The 16,568-nt window shown below is 44.6% G+C and overlaps 1 protein-coding gene across 5 annotated transcripts in view; it reads left to right on the top strand.

Annotated features, from left to right (window-relative positions):
* CTNND2 (catenin delta 2) overlaps nucleotides 1–16,568 on the top strand; it is a 1,111,183-nt gene that overhangs the window by 650,322 nt on the left and 444,293 nt on the right. The gene's annotated exons all lie outside the window — the stretch shown is intronic.

Here is a 16,568-nt window from a genome sequence, read left to right on the forward strand (position 1 = left end):
TTCTCTGCATTGAGCTGCAGGAAAAAAGTAAGGAGTTTTCCTACCTAGAGAGCAGACATTCAACTTCCAAAGATTTCAATAGTCATGAAAAAGTTACCTGTGATGAATTGCCCTGGAATTTTTACTACTTTGTAGTGGCTTGAAATGATTATGTTTTGTCTAAGTGTAGTTACTGAGAAAATGAAAGAACTTCCAGACCTGCCATTGAGATTGCGTAGATCCCAACAATGGGGAAAAAGTAACCAGTGATGGAAGTCTCTTGAGTGTGTTGCCTGTTTATTAGGAGGGATGGAGTGGGGAGATTGGGCTCAACGGGTTTTGGGGATGAAACCTGCTTTTCCTTGCCAGTTTGGAGGAGGTGACATTTCTGTGGTCCTTACGCCCATCAAAGACCAGGCTGAACTGGGGATTCACTGCTGGTTAACACCATATGTTCAGCTTAAACAAGACACTGTGATTGAAAGACTAATATTTTGTCTCCTAAAACACCTGACAACAACCCCAGATTTATTGTTGATTTTTTTTAACCTCATATGAAAGTATTTGGTAATTGTGTCACTCTAGTAACAGATGCTGCTCTCATATGTTCCCCTTCTTGACATAAATGGATGCCTGTGAAGATAAATAGGATAAAGAAAAGGAACTTGTTGCATACAGGAGGCAGGTGTCCAAGGGCTTTTTAAATTCACACAGTAATCCCCGGTGTGGACCGGTCTGGCATAACAGGACGCAGGCAGGAATTCTGCTGCCCCCAAATTCTGCTAGGTATGCTTCTTCTCTCACGCACTTCTTCTCTCACTTTAATAGAATTTTGGAAGTAGCACTCATGATGTCAACCTAGTGCCAATGTTCAAATGCCTGTTATGTAGGTAGGGACTCAAGAGTGGCAGTCTGGTTGGAAGAGGGGCCTAGGAGAGACCTGTAGGGAAACGTAGTTTAGGTAAGTTTGGAAACTTTGTTTTAGAAGTTTGCAAAATAAGCTTCTAGATCGTGGCAAGGAGTGGGGACCCGGGGAGCTTGTGGGAGACTCAGGCCCTTGGACCCTCTTCCCAAGCCACCAGAGAGAAGAGGCAGCTGAGTCCTAGAGGGTCCCAGTGACTTGTCAAAATCCCATTTGTTCCCTGCAGAGAGCCGGGAAAAGAAACCAGGAGCCTTAACTTCCGTCTCTTTCTCCCAGTGATCAGACGTGCTAAACTTGGGTGGGTTCACTCAATCACATTATGAAAAATAGGGAGTGTGTGGCTGGTGGAGAGGTGGTGGGGTCAGGGGGGTGGGAGTTCAGGAGGGTGCGAGGGGGCGGGATGAGAGCCTGACTGCTCCTAATGTCACTGAATGTAGTGTTAGGTTGTGCTTAGTCTCTCAGTCGTGTCCGACTCTTTGCAGCCCCACAGACCCCCACCCCACCCACCCAGGGTCCTCTGTCCATGGGATTCAACAGGCAGGAGTACTGGAGTGGGTTGCATGCCCTCCTCCAGGGGATCTTCGAAACTCAGGGATCCAACCCAGGTCTCCCGCATTGCAGGTGGATTCTTTACCAACTGAGCCACGAGGGAAAGCAAGGGAGAGGCTTTAAAAGTGTAGGCTTCTTTCCAGGTGGAACTAATGGTTAAGAACCCACCTGCCAATGCAGGAGACATGAGACATGGGTTCAGTCCCCAGGTAGGGAACATCCCCTGTAGCAGGGCATGGTAACCCACTACAGTATTTTTGCCTGGAGAATCCCATGGACAGAGGAACCTGGTAGGCCACAGTCCATAGGGTCGCAAAGAATCAGACATGACTGTTGTGACTTTGTTTGTATGCAAGTGTTAAGGAGATCGTTTATACTCTGATATCTGGAGTGAATGTTTCTGAGGATATGATGTGTGTGTGTGTGTGTGTGTGTGTGTGTGTGTGTGTGTGTGAGAGAGAGAGAGAGAGTGTGCGTAAGGAGTCTTTGTCCAGAAATAAGGACCTTCAGGTGCTCATCACAAGCCCATGTGCCTTCACTTCCCTCTTCATTTCCATCCCTTCCTCTCATTGTCTGACCAGATTTCACTTTTTGCTCGCTGGTGGGAAAAGAATCAACATGCCACTGACGGTTCTTGATTTTTGAGCTACAAGAAGCACTTTTAATGTTTGAGTTTCTTTGTTTCAAATGCATACTTTTAAATATTCATTTGAAGACTTTTTTCAAGCAAATTGCTGCTGGTGGTTTTTGAGTTTCAAATTATTCTATAACTCTGCATAAATCCTTGGGTTGCATGAGATCATTGGCCTTATTTAGAATTTAGCAAGTATGGCCCATGAAAGGTGTGGGGACCGATTCTGACAACGCTGAGAACTCGGGAGCATTGGCGCTTTTGAGCTCTGCGCCTGAATGTGTGTGCTTGACACTGTTCCAGGCATCGTAAAGTTTGGAGCCACCTGGTTTGCTCATTGAAAGTGCAGTTAGAAGTCAAGCTTGAAAAAGAGCTTTTGCATTTTCAGGGTTGTGACTTTGGAGATTTGTCACTGATGACCAGGAAGTGTGAACACTGGGATAGATAGTGATTTTCACTGTTGAATACATTAATCCCTTTAATTATTTGTTAAGCACCTCTTATATACTGGCACTGATTTGGACCCTAGGGAAACAGAATTGATCGATATGAACCAAAATCCCTGGCCTCGTTTCAGCTGCAGAAGATAGAAAATCACAGGCATTTTTAGCAGAGTGACCAGGGAAAGCTCTAATGAGAAGGTGACTTTTGAGTCAATTATGAAGGCGGTGAGGATACTGGCCATATTAACACCCAGCAGAAGGGCATTCTGAGCAGAAGGCACAGCGAGTTCAAAAGCTGGAAAATGGACGTGTGTCTGATAGATTTGCAGAACGGCAAGGACACCAGTGAGGGTGTGTCAGAGAGAAAGAGGGCAAAGAAATGACACAGACGCTTATGAAGTGACCAGCAAGGTAGGGGTGGATGCTCAGATCAGGGGGGGCCTCAAGATTTGGGGATGCTGACTACACCCCTATCCTTGGGAACTGTTGAGGATTTGAGCAGAGGACTGACACGGTGTGACTTAGTCTATAACAGAATATGCTGTAGAGGATCAAGGGCAAAACCAGGAGGACAAGTTGGGAGGTCCCTGCAGTAAGGTAAGCAAGAGATGATGATGGCTTGGGGGCCAGCATGGAAGCATTGGAGGCTGTGAGGAGTCATGTAGTCCTGGGTGTGTAGATAGAGCCCAGCTGTCCAGATTGTCTCCTGGACTAGGTGATGATGGTAAGAGAGAGGACTCAAGGATTCCTCCAACTCAACAACCAGAAGAATGGAATCAACCACTGACTGAGATGGGACAGGATGCAGAAGCATCTGGTTGGGTTTGGAGGCAGTGGATTGGAGATGGGACATCTGTCTATCAGAAGGCACGTGTGAAGTAGACAGGTGAATACACAAGTTGGATTTCAGGGGAAAGCCCAGGCTGGAGATAAAAAATTAGGGAGAAACAGTTCAGTTCAGTTCAGTTGGTCAGTCGTGTCCGACTCTTTGCGACCCCATGAATTGCAGCATGCCAGGCCTCCCTGTCCATCACCAACTCCCGGAGTTCACTCAGACTCACGTCCATCGAGTCAGTGATGCCATCCAGCCATCTCATCCTCTGTCGTCCCCTTCTCCTCCTGCCCCCAATCCCTCCCAGCATCAGAGTCTTTTCCAATGAGTCAACTCTTCGCATGAGGTGGCCAAAGTATTGGAGTTTCAGCTTCAGCATCATTCCCTCCAAAGAAATCCCAGGGCTGATCTCCTTCAGAATGGACTTGTTGGATCTCCTTGCAGTCCAAGGGAGTCTCAAGAGTCTTCTCCAACACCACAGTTCAAAAGCATCAATTCTTCGGCGCTCAGCCTTCTTCACAGTCCAATTCTCACATCCATACATGACCACTGGAAAAATCATACCCTTGACTAGATGGACCTCAGTCGGCAAAGTAATGTCTCTGCTTTTGAATATGCTATCTAGGTTGGTCATAACTGTCCTTCCAAGGAGTAAGCGTCTTTTAATTTCATGGCTGCAGTCACCATCTGCAATGATTTTAGAGCCCATAAAAATAAAGTCTGACACTGTTTCCACTGTTTCCCCATCTATTTCCCATGAAGTGATGGGACCGGATGCCATGATCTTCATTTTAAGGAGTACGTCAAGGCTGTATATTGTCACCCTGCTTATTTAACTTATATGCAGAGTACATCATGAAAAACGCTGGGCTGGAAGAAGCACAAGCTGGAATCAAGATTGCCGGGAGAAATATCAATAACCTCAGATATGCAGATGACACCACCCTTTTGGCAGAAAGTGAAGAGGAACTAAAAAGCCTCTTGATGAAAGGGAGACACAAGTAGATGGTATTTGAGACTGAGAATCTTAAAGGAGTTTCTACATAGGAAGTAAGTTTAGAGAGAACAGGTCCACGGGCTGAGCCCAGATGCCTCCCACAAGTGCAGAAGTCTAGGAGTAGAGCAGGAACCCAAGCAAAAGAAGGAGATAAGCCAGAAGTGTAGGTCAGTGTCATTTCTTAGGTGCCAAGAGAAGCCCGTGTCTCTTGTCGTTTCCCACAACTTTATGAGGTCAGTGTGATTTTCACCTCCATTGCACAGGTTTGAAAACTGAGGCGCATCGTCAATGATAAATCCCTTACCCAGAGTCACCTTGGCTGGAAGTGACAGGGATGCAGTTTGAACCTCCATCACTATCACTTTGAATCCAGCAGCTCTATAGTCTTCAATACACATGATATATGGTGGTGGCTGTTCATTTGCTAAGTCTTGTCTGACTCTTTGCAACCCTGTGGACTGCAGCACATCAGGCTTCCCTGTCCTTCACTGTCTCCCAGAGTTTGCACAAACTCAGGGCCATTGAGTCGGTGACGCCATCCAACCATCTCATCCTCTATCCTGCCTCCCTTCTCCTCCTGCCCTCAATCTTCCCCAGGATTAGGGTCTTTTACAATGAGTTAGCTCTTCACATCGGGTGGCCCAAGTATTGGAGGTTAGAGGTATTGCATGTTATTGAAGAAAGACACCAAGGACATAGAAATACCATACAAGTTTTCAACTTATTTAAATGACTAGTGATTTTGAAGAAGCAGAAATATCTCAAAAATGTGTCAACATCCTGTTGACTATGACTACAGTACCAATTTTTGTTCAATTCTGTACAGCAGATAACATAATCCTTTCATTTTCTGGTTTAGAGCAAAATTAATCCTGTTAAAAATAGAAATCTGAGTTGTAAATACATATTAAAGTTAAGTCAAACATCAGAAACTTATTTTTAGGTAAAAATGAAATGGATTAAATGAAGATTCTTAGCCAATGATTGTCATCAAAATTGACCTAATAGGGAGAGGAATTTGTCCACGCTTGTCTCTCCTGTACCCCCGCCAAAGAGACATCAAACTCACTATTTAGAGGGGATCACACACTGTAAGCCTCACATTCCACATTCTTGGAGATCTGATTCATTCCCTGATTTGTTAATACTTTCAGGTGCACCTGTTATAAGAAAGAAAAAAGTGCCTAATCCTATTTAAAAGCTTTGCAGTCTCTGCTGTCAGTTTTCTCAGAGGAAACCTGAGGTCTCCTCAGGTAATAAGCAAGTTTGTTTATCACATGGTGCTTGGGACGTGGTCAGAATGCAGTGTGATATCTGGCTGCTTCTGCCCTTTTAAATTGCATTTCCTATACTTGAACAATTTTTGCGAACCTTCCAAATCCCCCTTAAGTTAAAAAAAAAAAAAATCCTAGTTTAGATTTACTAGTTAGAATGTGATATGTCTGTGATATCAGTCAATAGTTCAATCTTCTTTCCAAAGTGGTTTACGGCTGGCTGTTAGCCGAAACTTCCTGGGGTTCTTTGGCCCCTAGCCTCACTGGGGACCTCTCCTCAACTGCAGAAGCTCCAGTGCTTTCCTTGCTAGCCACACCCCAGTCCCAGCCCCTCATCAGAACCTCCTGCTCTCAGAGTCCAGGCCCCGCCCAAGCATCTTTTCCTGGCTCAGAATGTAAAATAGATCTGTCTCCTACACTGTGCACTCCTCCATCCTGTACCCCAGAAGACTTGGTGGGGGAGAATGGACTGATTCCTACTCATGGATTCTCTCCAGCTTCCACCAACAAAGTGATTATTCAGCCAGCCAGCCAGCCATTTACTCTCTACAATTCTGGGATCCCAGTTTATAGCAGGGAACCCTTATCTGTGTGATCCCCTGGGCTCGCTCTCTTCGAGGAGGGCAGGTACTAAAATCTCTTCAGCAAACCTCCATTCTACTTACTGTTCCCTAACTGCCTCCCTCTTCCTGGAGACCCAGACTCCAAGACGTTCCTTTGAAAACCACTCTGTGCAGCATTTGATTGCAACATAGTGTCTGATTTCTGTCCAGTTGATGTCCATCCAGGTCAGATAAGCAACAGGGAGTGTATCTTTTCATCACCCATTTTCTGTACAGTGAGTAGCTGTATCAGTAAGTAAATGTTTGGGATGCTAGGGGCCACAAAGGCCTTCCTGATGGGTTCCTTTTTGTTGATTCACGGAAACAAGTATCTTCCCTTCTCTCTCTACCGCCTGGTGACCTTGCTAGTTAAAATGGGGTAAACAGGTCTTTTTGTTCTTTTGAGAGCAGCATCTTTATGTAGCCTTCTAGGCTGGCCTGTTCAGTGTTTGATACTTACATGATATTGATCACACTGTAATTTAACTGGGAACATGAATGTTTTAAAAATGACAGTGAACCTTGGACAACAGTTAAGGTGACATGACTCTCTCCACTCATTAGCCTCTCCGAGCCTCAGACCCTCTGAAATATAGAGTATGGAATTAAATACAACGGGGAATGAAGTCACAGAAGAGACAGAACAGAGAGACTGGAAGGTGGGTGTCACCAACAAGCAAGTCATTGAAAATGTTCTAGAAAGCAAGATAGATAGGAGTGATAAGCAATGAAAATGTGGAAGTTTCTCCCGGGAATCTGCATGTCTAGGAGGTGGACCAGCTGTCTTGTGTGAATACTTGGACAAGCTCAACCTTAAGAGTTGGGGTGCTGGAGAGAAGTGAGACTTGAGATGGAGGGATTTAAAGTCAGCACTTGAGACCATGATTCCCTCCTCCCATCTCACCCCCTCCCTCCCACCAAGATGATGACCCTGTGGCCAATGCTTCCTCCAGGCAGAGGACTAGGCGTGGTCTCTTGAAGAAACTGAACAAAGTGCCTGAGAAAGGTAGACTTGAGTTACAGCAGCTGGTGGCCTAGAGAAAGTTCACTTCATACAGGCTTGGGGGGTGGTGAGCTGACACCTGGAGCTGCCCTCCACTGTCTCATTCTGCAGAAGGATGCCCAGCCCGTAGGCTCCACTCTTCTCATCAGTTCTAATACAAAGACACACAGTGAAAAGCATTTCTTTTCATGCCATAGCAGAAGAAGCCAGCCCTGGGTTTCTCTTTCTCAAATATGAGGAATTACCAAGGATTACTAAGGAATTTGGGTGAATTAGTGGCATGAAAAAGAAAACCAGAAAAGTGAACTGTCTGTTGGAAGAAACAGAGATGATTTATAGAAAAGGGAGCACAGGATGGAAAGAGACAAGCTAAAACTTAGGTTTAGGACTGAGCAGGATTTAAGAAGATCTTATATTTATTAAGAAAGAATTGAGTTGATATGTGAAAGGATCAAAGAACAAGAAAATCTTTTGGGGCCTGTAAAAATATAACTACCCACATTAAGAAATTTGATAGAACGAGTGGGACACAGTCAAGGAAATCACTGGGAAGGCAGCACATAAAGAGAAAGAGATAGAGAAAACTGCAGCAAGAGCCATAAAGGAACAAACCCAGGAGATCTGACATATTACTGCAGCCTCAGAGACAAAAATGCAGAAAAGCAAATTATCAGTGGAGTAACGCAGAGCAATTCCTAAGAGCCAGGGGACCTTTGTCCTCATAGGAAATACCCTTTGCTTGGAATACAAAATATTTCATCTTCTGCATCATGAAACTTCATAGCACCAACATAAAAAGACTCTGAAACCTCTGGAGAGGAATAAAACAGATGGCACCTGACTTGCAGTAGTGACGCTGGAGGAAAAAGAACATTCAGGTGATGTCCTAAAAAAATTTCAACCTGAAGAGCCTCTTGATGAAAGTGAAAGAGGAGAGTGAAAAAGTTGGCTTAAAACTCAGCATTCAAAAAACTAAGATCCTGGCATCTGCTCCCACCGCTTCATGGCAAATAGATGGGGAAGCAGTGCAAACAGAAACTTTATTTTTGGGGGCTCCAAAATCACTGCAGATGGTGACTGCAGCCATAAAATTAAAAGACACTTTGCTCCTTGGAATAAAAACTATGATCAATTTAGACAACATGTTAAAAGCAGAGAAATTACTTTGTCGACAAGGGTCTGTCTAATCAAAGCTGTGGTTTTTCCAGTAGTCATGTATAAAGAAAGCTGAGCACCGAAGAATTGATGCTTTTGGACTGTGGTGTCAGAGAAGATTCTTGAGAGTCCCTTGGACTGTAAAGAGGTCCAACCAGTCCATCCTAAAGGAAATCAGTTCTGAACATTCATTGGAAGGACTGATGCTGAAGCGGAAACTCCAATACTTTGGCCACCTGATGCAAAGAATGGACTCATTGGAAAAGACCCTGATGCTGGGAAAGATTGAAGGCAGGAGGAGAAGGGGATGACAGAGGATAAGATGGTTAGATGTCATCACCAACTTGATGGACATGAGTTTGAGCAAGCTCTGGGAGTTGATGATGGACAGGGAAGCCTGGTGTGCTGCAGTCCATGGGGTCTCAAAGAGTCGGACATGACTGAGCAGCTGAACTGAAAACCCATGCATAGCTCAATTATCCATCATCTCTAAAAAACAGTATGAGATATTTTCAGACTTGCAAGTGCTCATGAAATCTGTCTCCTAGGCACCCCTTCCTAAATGTGACCGCAATTGGGTGATGTATTCTTAGCTAAATAAGGGCATAAAACAAGAGGAAAGCATGGTACCCAAAGAAGCAATGTGTACTGACCAGAAGGGCTATGAAGAGTTGCCCCTGAAAGAGTCAGGGTGAGGAGACATCTGGGTAGCAGGAAAGGTGGGACTCAACACATTAATGTGCACAATCATGAATGGAATATTGGGGAAATTCCAGAGGAGTCTGTGTAATTTCAGTATTTAAGAATAAGTAGAAACATGAGTCGGAGAAGGCAATGGCACCCCACTCCAGAACTCTTGCCTGGAAAATCCCATGGATGGAGGAGCCTGGTAGGCTGCAGTCCATGGGGTCGTGAAGAGTCGGACACGACTGAGCGACTTCCCTTTCACTTTTCACTTTCATGCATTGGAGAAGGAAATGGCAACCCACTCCAGTGTTCTTGCCTGGAGAATCCCAGGGATGGGGGAGCCTGGTGGGCTGCCGTCTATGGGGGTCACACAGAGTCGGACACGACTGAAGTGACTTAGTAGTAGTAGTAGAAAGATGAGTAAGGCTAATGAATTTACTTGCAGTCCTATTGAGTTTCACAAAAACAGGAGGCAGTGGTCACCAGCATGGATTGAGGAGCTAGACAGATGTGTGCACATATCTTGATTCCATTACTTACCAGCTCCATGACCCTGGATAGCTGGGTTGAGCCCAGTAAGTCTTTCCTGACCACTTATCTTGTGCTGGGTGCTCTCTCAGGTGTTACCACGCACCTGTGAACAACAGAGGCCAAAACACCTGTTGTGTTACAGGTGATGGTCTGATGCTGATAGGATATCAGATGGTGAGAAGTGCCAGGGAAAGGAGGACTGAGAGAAGCAGAGATGTCCTAGGGCAGGGTGGCCAAGCTCTCCACTGCAAGATGTCCAGTAAGCAAACACCTGGATGTACCAGACAGAGGGAACAGCCAGTGCAAAGGTCCTGAGGTGAAATCATGCCAGGCTTGTTTGGGGAACAGAATGGGGCTTCTCTGAGATTGCTTGCATTTCCTATAGTGAGGATAACAGTGCTGCTGCCATTATACTGTCATAGCAAAGGTCATATGAGATTGAGAATCATGCCTGTCAATTGCTTATTTACATGTCTGCATATTAAAAGTGTCCAGTACTGATGAGAACTCTGCTCCCTCTGTGGGTTCACTGATGAAATCTTTTCGGGATCAAGAAACTTATACTTCCATGGTTTCCACTCAAGCTGCCTTTGCTGTGTATCCTGACCACACTGACTTTCTTTGTTAGTAATACCATATGAATGAGTAAGAAATAAGGGGGCTTTCCTGGTGGCTCAGTCAGTAAAAAAAATCTGCCTGCAATGTGGGAGACCTGTGTTCGATCCCTGCGTTGGGAAGATCCCCTGGAGGAGGGCATGGCAGCCTACTCTAGGATTCTTGCCTGGAGAATTCCATGAACAGAGGAGACTGGCAGGCTGCAGTCCATGGGCTCACAAAGAGTCAGACGTACCCGAACAGCTAAGCACAGCACACACATGGATGAATAAGGGCTTCCCAGGTGGCACAGTTGGTAAAGAATACACCTGCTCAGTGCAGAAGACCCAAGAGAGGCCGGTTCGATCCCTGGGTCAAGAAGATCCCCTGGGAGAGAAAATGGCAGCCCACTCTAGTATTCTTGCCTGGAGAATCCGCATGGACAGAGGAGCCTGGCGGGCCATAGTTCATGGGGTCTAAAAGAGTCAGACATGACTAAGCATGCACAGACATACATAGATGAATAAACCTTGTGTGGTGAAAAAGAGGGAGGTTCAGTAAATGATAACTACTGTTACTCTGCAGAATCATGGCATCAGCCCAGTCTATTGGGCATTCACATTTAAATAAGGTGGAGCTCATGACTCCATGGTTCTCCCTTGAGCAGTTCAGAAGTAACTTGTGGTATGAAGAGCTGTGAGAGAGGTCCAGGGTCTCAGGACATCCCTGGAGGGAGAGGCATGTCCAGGTAGGAGGGGTGGGGAAAGGGTCCCTGAAGAGGCAGCATTTGAGGCTAGGTTTAATAAAGTGCAGCTGAACAGGTTCAAACGGTAGAAGAGGGTATAGCTAGGGATGGACGGGTTAGATATTGGTTAAAAGTGTATGAAACATCTTGTAAGCTTCTTTTCACTCGGGAGTGAGGACCCCAGGGGCAAGGGAGTGACTGTTTGAGATGATGGAGATTGGAGACAAGGTGAGGGTGTGAGAAGATTGAAGAGGAATGGATTAAAGCCAGGACCTGATATTATGCAGTGTGACCAAAAATAAATGGGGTTTAATCCCTAAGTCGTGTCTAAGTCTTGAGACCATGTGGACTATAGCCCACCAGGCTCCTCTGTCCATGGGGTTTCCCAGGCAAGAATACTGGAGTGGATAGCTCTTCCCTCTCCAGGGGATCTTCCTGACCCAACTATTGAACCAGACTCTCCTGCATTGCAGGTGGATTCTTTACCGAGACATCAGGGAAGTCCCACCAAAAATAAATAAGTAAAAGAAGGACCTTACTGTAGAGCACAGGGAGCTCTTCTTAATACTCTTTAATGACCTATGTGGGGTAAGAATCTAAAAAAAGAGTGGATATACGTGTGTGTATAACTGATTCACTTTGCTGTACACTCGGGACTGACACAGCACTGTAAACCAACTATACTCCAATAAAAATAATTTTTAAAAAGCAGGGGACAAGTTCTCCGACCCCAGAAATGAGCCAGCTCTCAGGATATTTCCCTCTGCCCTCACTGAAGAAAGGGCCAGGTGATGCGCAGCCACATGTTCCCCTGGTCCTGGACTCAAAACTTACTTATTTCTTTAGTCCTGCTGATCACATGGACAGCTAGTAGAAACAGTCTGCTGGCAAATGCTCATATATAATGTTAAATCAGAGAAAGATGTAACAGAATGGATTCCTAGTGAGTCCCCAGAACCCAGCAATGAGAAAACCTGGCTTGCGTCTGACCCCTGGTGTGAGTTTCTCCCGATTTTCAGGCCCCATGCCTCTGAACTGAAAGTCAAGGGAACACTGATGGTAAAGTACTTCTGGTTCTCTGTGGTGCTTATGCATTTTAGGTCATGCTGCTGCTGCTGCTGAGTCACTTCAGTCGTGTCCAACTCTGTGCGACCCCCCAGACGGCAGCCCATCAGGCTCCACCATCCCTGGGATTCTCCAGGCAAGAGCACTGGAGTGGGTTGCCATTTCCTTCTCCAATGCATGAAAGTGAAAAGTGAAAGTGAAGTCACTCAGTCATGTCCAGTGTCTGACTCTTCGCAACCCCATGGACTGCAGCCTACCAGGCTCCTCTGTCCATGGGAGTTTCCAGGCAAGAGTACTGGAGTGGGGTGCCATTGCCTTCTCCATAGGTATGGATTAATTTGGGCAAACAGATGTCTGTGGTAGCCACTCACTTTAAGTGTCAGCATCAGTTCAGTGATCTTAGTGAACCAGTATCTCTGCCTTAGCAAATAGAAAGCTTCTTTTAAACATTTTTTCTTTCTTTTTATCTAGGCAAGAGGAATTATGGAGAGACCCAACTCTTTTAGTAGCTGTGAAAATAGCCCCCAATAATTAATAACTCAAAAGCTTTCAGAATGGAGTTTATTTGCTACCTAACCTGCGTCAAATCCTTTCTGCCATGACATTTAACCAATGGGCATTTTTATAATTTTTTAAAAATTTATTTTAGTAAAGTATAGCTATTTACAAGGTCATGTTAGTTTCATTTCACAATTTTAAAAACTTGGTTGTATATTTTAGTCCATGTTACACAGAATATATATGTTATGTATAATACATATAATTTCTGCCTATTATCTATATTTTAAATATATGACAAGAACTTCCCTGGTGGTCCAGTGGTTAAAACTTCACGTTCCAATGCAGGGGTGTGGGTTTGATCCCTCACTGGGGAGCTAAGATCTCACATGCCTAGCAGCCAAAATGACAAAACATAAAACAGAAGCCATATGTAACAAATTCAGTAAAGACTTTAAAAATGGTCCACATAAAAAAAAAAAAAATCTTTAAAAAAGTATTTGGCGAAAAACACTATGCACACATCTATGTATATATGAAAAGTGGAAGTGTTAGTTGCTCCATTGTGTCTGACTCTTTACAATCCATGGACTGTAGTCTGCCAGGCTCCTCTGTCCATGGAATTCTCCAGGCAAGCGTTTTGGACTGGGGTTGCCATTCCCTTCTCCAGGTGATTTTCTTAACCCAGGAATGAAACCCAGGTCTCCTGCATGGCAGGCAAATTCTTTATAGTCTAAGCCACCAGGAATACCCTTAAGTATATGTAAATACATTTATATGTGTCTATATATATGTACTTTATATATGGATAAACTTTGATTTGATGTGGGATAACTAAAGTGAAGAAAGTGGGGGAAACCACTAAACCATTCAGGTATGACCTAAATCAAATCCCTTATGATTATACAGTGGAAGTGACAAATAGATTTAAGGGACTAGATCTGATAGACAGAGTGCCTGATGAACTATGGACAAGGTTCGTGACACTGTACAGCAGACAGGGATCAAGACCATCCCCAGGAAAAAGAAAAGCAAAAAAGCAAAATTAGCTCTCTGAGGAGGCCTTACAAATAGCTGTGAAAAGAAGAGAAAAGCAAAGGAGAAAAGGACAGCTATACCTATTTGAATGCAGCATTCCAAAGAATAGAAAGGATAGATAAGAAAGCCTTCCTCAGCCATCAGTGCAAAGAAATAGAGGAAAACAATAGAATGGAAAAGATTAGAGATCTCTTTAAGAAAATTAGAGATACCAAGGGAACATTTCATGCAAACATGGGCTCAATGAAGGACAGAAATGGTATGGACCAAAGCAGAAGATATTAAGAAGGGGTGGCAAGAATACACGGAAGAACTGTACAAAAAAGATCTTCACCACCCAGTTAATCACAATGGTGTGATCACTCACCTAGAACCAGACATCCTGGAATGTGAAGTCAAGTGGGCCTTAGGAAGCGTCACTATGAACAAAGCTAGTGGAGGTGATGGAATTCCAGCTGAGCTGTTTCAAATCCTGAAAGATGATGCTGTGAAAGTGCTGCACTCAATATGTCAGAAAATTTGGAAAACTCAGCAGTGGCCACAGGACTGGAAAAGGTCAGTTTTCATTCCAATCCCAAAGAAAGGAAATGCCAAATAATGCTCAAACCACTGCACAATTGTACTCATCTCACATGCATTGGAGAAGGAAATGGCAACCCACTCCAGTGTTCTTGCCTGGAGAATCCCAGGGACGGGGGAGCCTGGTGGGCTGCCATCTATGGGGTCGCACAGAGTCGGACACGACTGAAGCGACTTAGCAGCAGTAGCAGCAGCACACGCTAGTAAAGTAATGCTTAAAATTCTCCAAGCCAGGCTTCAGCAATACGTGAACTGTGAACTTCCAGATATTCAAGCTGGTTTTAGAAAAGGCAGAGGAACCAGAGATCAAATTGCCAACATCTGCTGGATCATTGAAAAAGCAAGAGAGTTCCAGAAAAACATCTATTTCTGCTTTATTGACTATGCCAAAGCCTTTGTGTGGATCACAATAAACCGTGGAAAATTCTGAAAGAGATGGGAATACCAGACCACCTGACCTGTTTCTTGAGAAACCTGTATGCAGGTCAGGAAGCAACAGTTAGAACTGGACACGGAACAACAGACTGGTTCCAAATAGGAAAAAGAGTACGTTAAGGCTGTATATTGTCACCCTGCTTATTTAACTTATATGCAGAGTACATCATGAGAAACGCTGGGCTGGAAGAAACACAAGCTGGAATCAAGATTGCCGGGAGAAATATCAATAACCTCAGATATGCAAATGACACCACCCTTATGGCAGAAAGTGAAGAGGAACTAAAAAGCCTCTTGATGAAAGTGAAAGAGGAGAGTGAAAAAGCTTAAAGCTCAACATTCAGAAAACTAAGATCATGGCATCTGGTCCCATCACTTCATGGCAAATAGATGGGGAAACAGTGAGAGACTTTACTTTTGGGGGGCTCCAAAATCACTGCAGATGGTGACTGCAGCCATGAAATTAAAAGATGCTTACTCCTTGGAGGGAAAGTTATGACCAACCTAGACAGCATATTCAAAAGCAGAGACATTACTTTGCTGACCAAGGTCCACCTAGTCAAGGTTATGGTTTTTCCAGTAGTCATGTATGGATGCGAGAGTTGGACTATAAAGAAAGCTGAGCACCGAAGAATTTAAGCTTTTGAACTGTGGTATTGGAAAAGACTTGAGAGTCCCTTGGACTGCAAGGAGATCCGATCAGTCCATCCTAAAGGAGATCAGTCCTGGGTGTTCATTGGAAGGTCTGATGCTGAAGCTGAAACTCCAATACTTTGGCCACCCGATGCGAAGAGTTGACTCATTGGAAAAGACCCTGATGCTGGGAAAGATTGAGGGCAGGAGGAGAAGGGGATGACACAGGATGAGACGGTTGGATGGCATCACTTTCCTTTAACCAGAAGAGGCAGAGCATTTATTTAAATGGGTTAACAGTTTCCCTGAGGGCAACTGAGCCCTCTGCATATTTCAGAACTCCTCACTACACTTCATCTAGTCAACATTCAACAAGTATCTTCGACTATTATACTACTACTAAGTCACGTCAGTCATGTTCCACTCTTTGCGACCCCATAGACGGCAGCCCACCAGGCTCTACCATCCCTGGGATTCTCCAGGCAAGAACACTGGAGTGGGTTGCCATTTCCTTCTCCAATGCATGAAAGTGAAAAGTGAAAGTGAAGTTGCTCAGTCGTGCCCGACTCTTAGCGACCCCATGGACTGCAGCCTACCAGGCTCCTCTGTCCATGGGATTTTCCAGGCAAGAGTACTGGAGCTCACTAATTGGTAAAAGTCTTATACCCCATCAATAATTGAAAATCATCCATATAATGAAGTGAAGTATGAACACATAGAGATGCCAGGTTCTCTTCAAGGTGAATGAAGCATGAAAAAGTTACCAACAGCTAACAGAAAAACTTGGCTCGATGAGTATTAAAAATGTATAAAGCGAAAGTGTTCGTCACTCTGTTGTGTCCGACTCTTTGCTGCCTGTTGGAGTGTAGCCTGCCAGGCTCTTCTGTCCATGGAATTCTCCAGGCAAGAATACTGGAGTGGGTTGCCATTTCCTTCTCCAGGAGATCTTCCCAACCTAGGGATTGAACCCGGGTCTCTGAATTGCAGGCAGGCTCTTTACCATCTGGGCCACTAGGGAAGCTAAACGTGTGTAAGGTACACATTTTTCTCTCACTTGTTCTCTCACCACTGAGTTTCTCAAAGCTTTGGAAGTGGCTTCCTATGCTTTTAGGCATCAGTTAAAATATTATTGGAGACCCAGACAGCCGTCTCTGAAGTGTCACAGACTCCCCTGGAGAGCTCATCACTCTCTCTGTCTGACTCCAAAGATGCAAGTGATCATAACAACAGACAGTGCCTGTTCTGTGGTGTCTGTGTACACCAAGGACCTGCCTAGGAAGCCCCAGACTTGGTAGGAAAAGGAACCCAAAGAAAACCATTAATGGTCTTCACTCAGTGGACTTGAGCAACTCTTCAAATTTCTGTTTGCTTATAAT

Source organism: Bos indicus, chromosome 20, assembly GCF_029378745.1.
Source record: "Bos indicus isolate NIAB-ARS_2022 breed Sahiwal x Tharparkar chromosome 20, NIAB-ARS_B.indTharparkar_mat_pri_1.0, whole genome shotgun sequence".
In the NCBI taxonomy this organism is placed as follows: Eukaryota; Metazoa; Chordata; class Mammalia; order Artiodactyla; family Bovidae; genus Bos; species Bos indicus.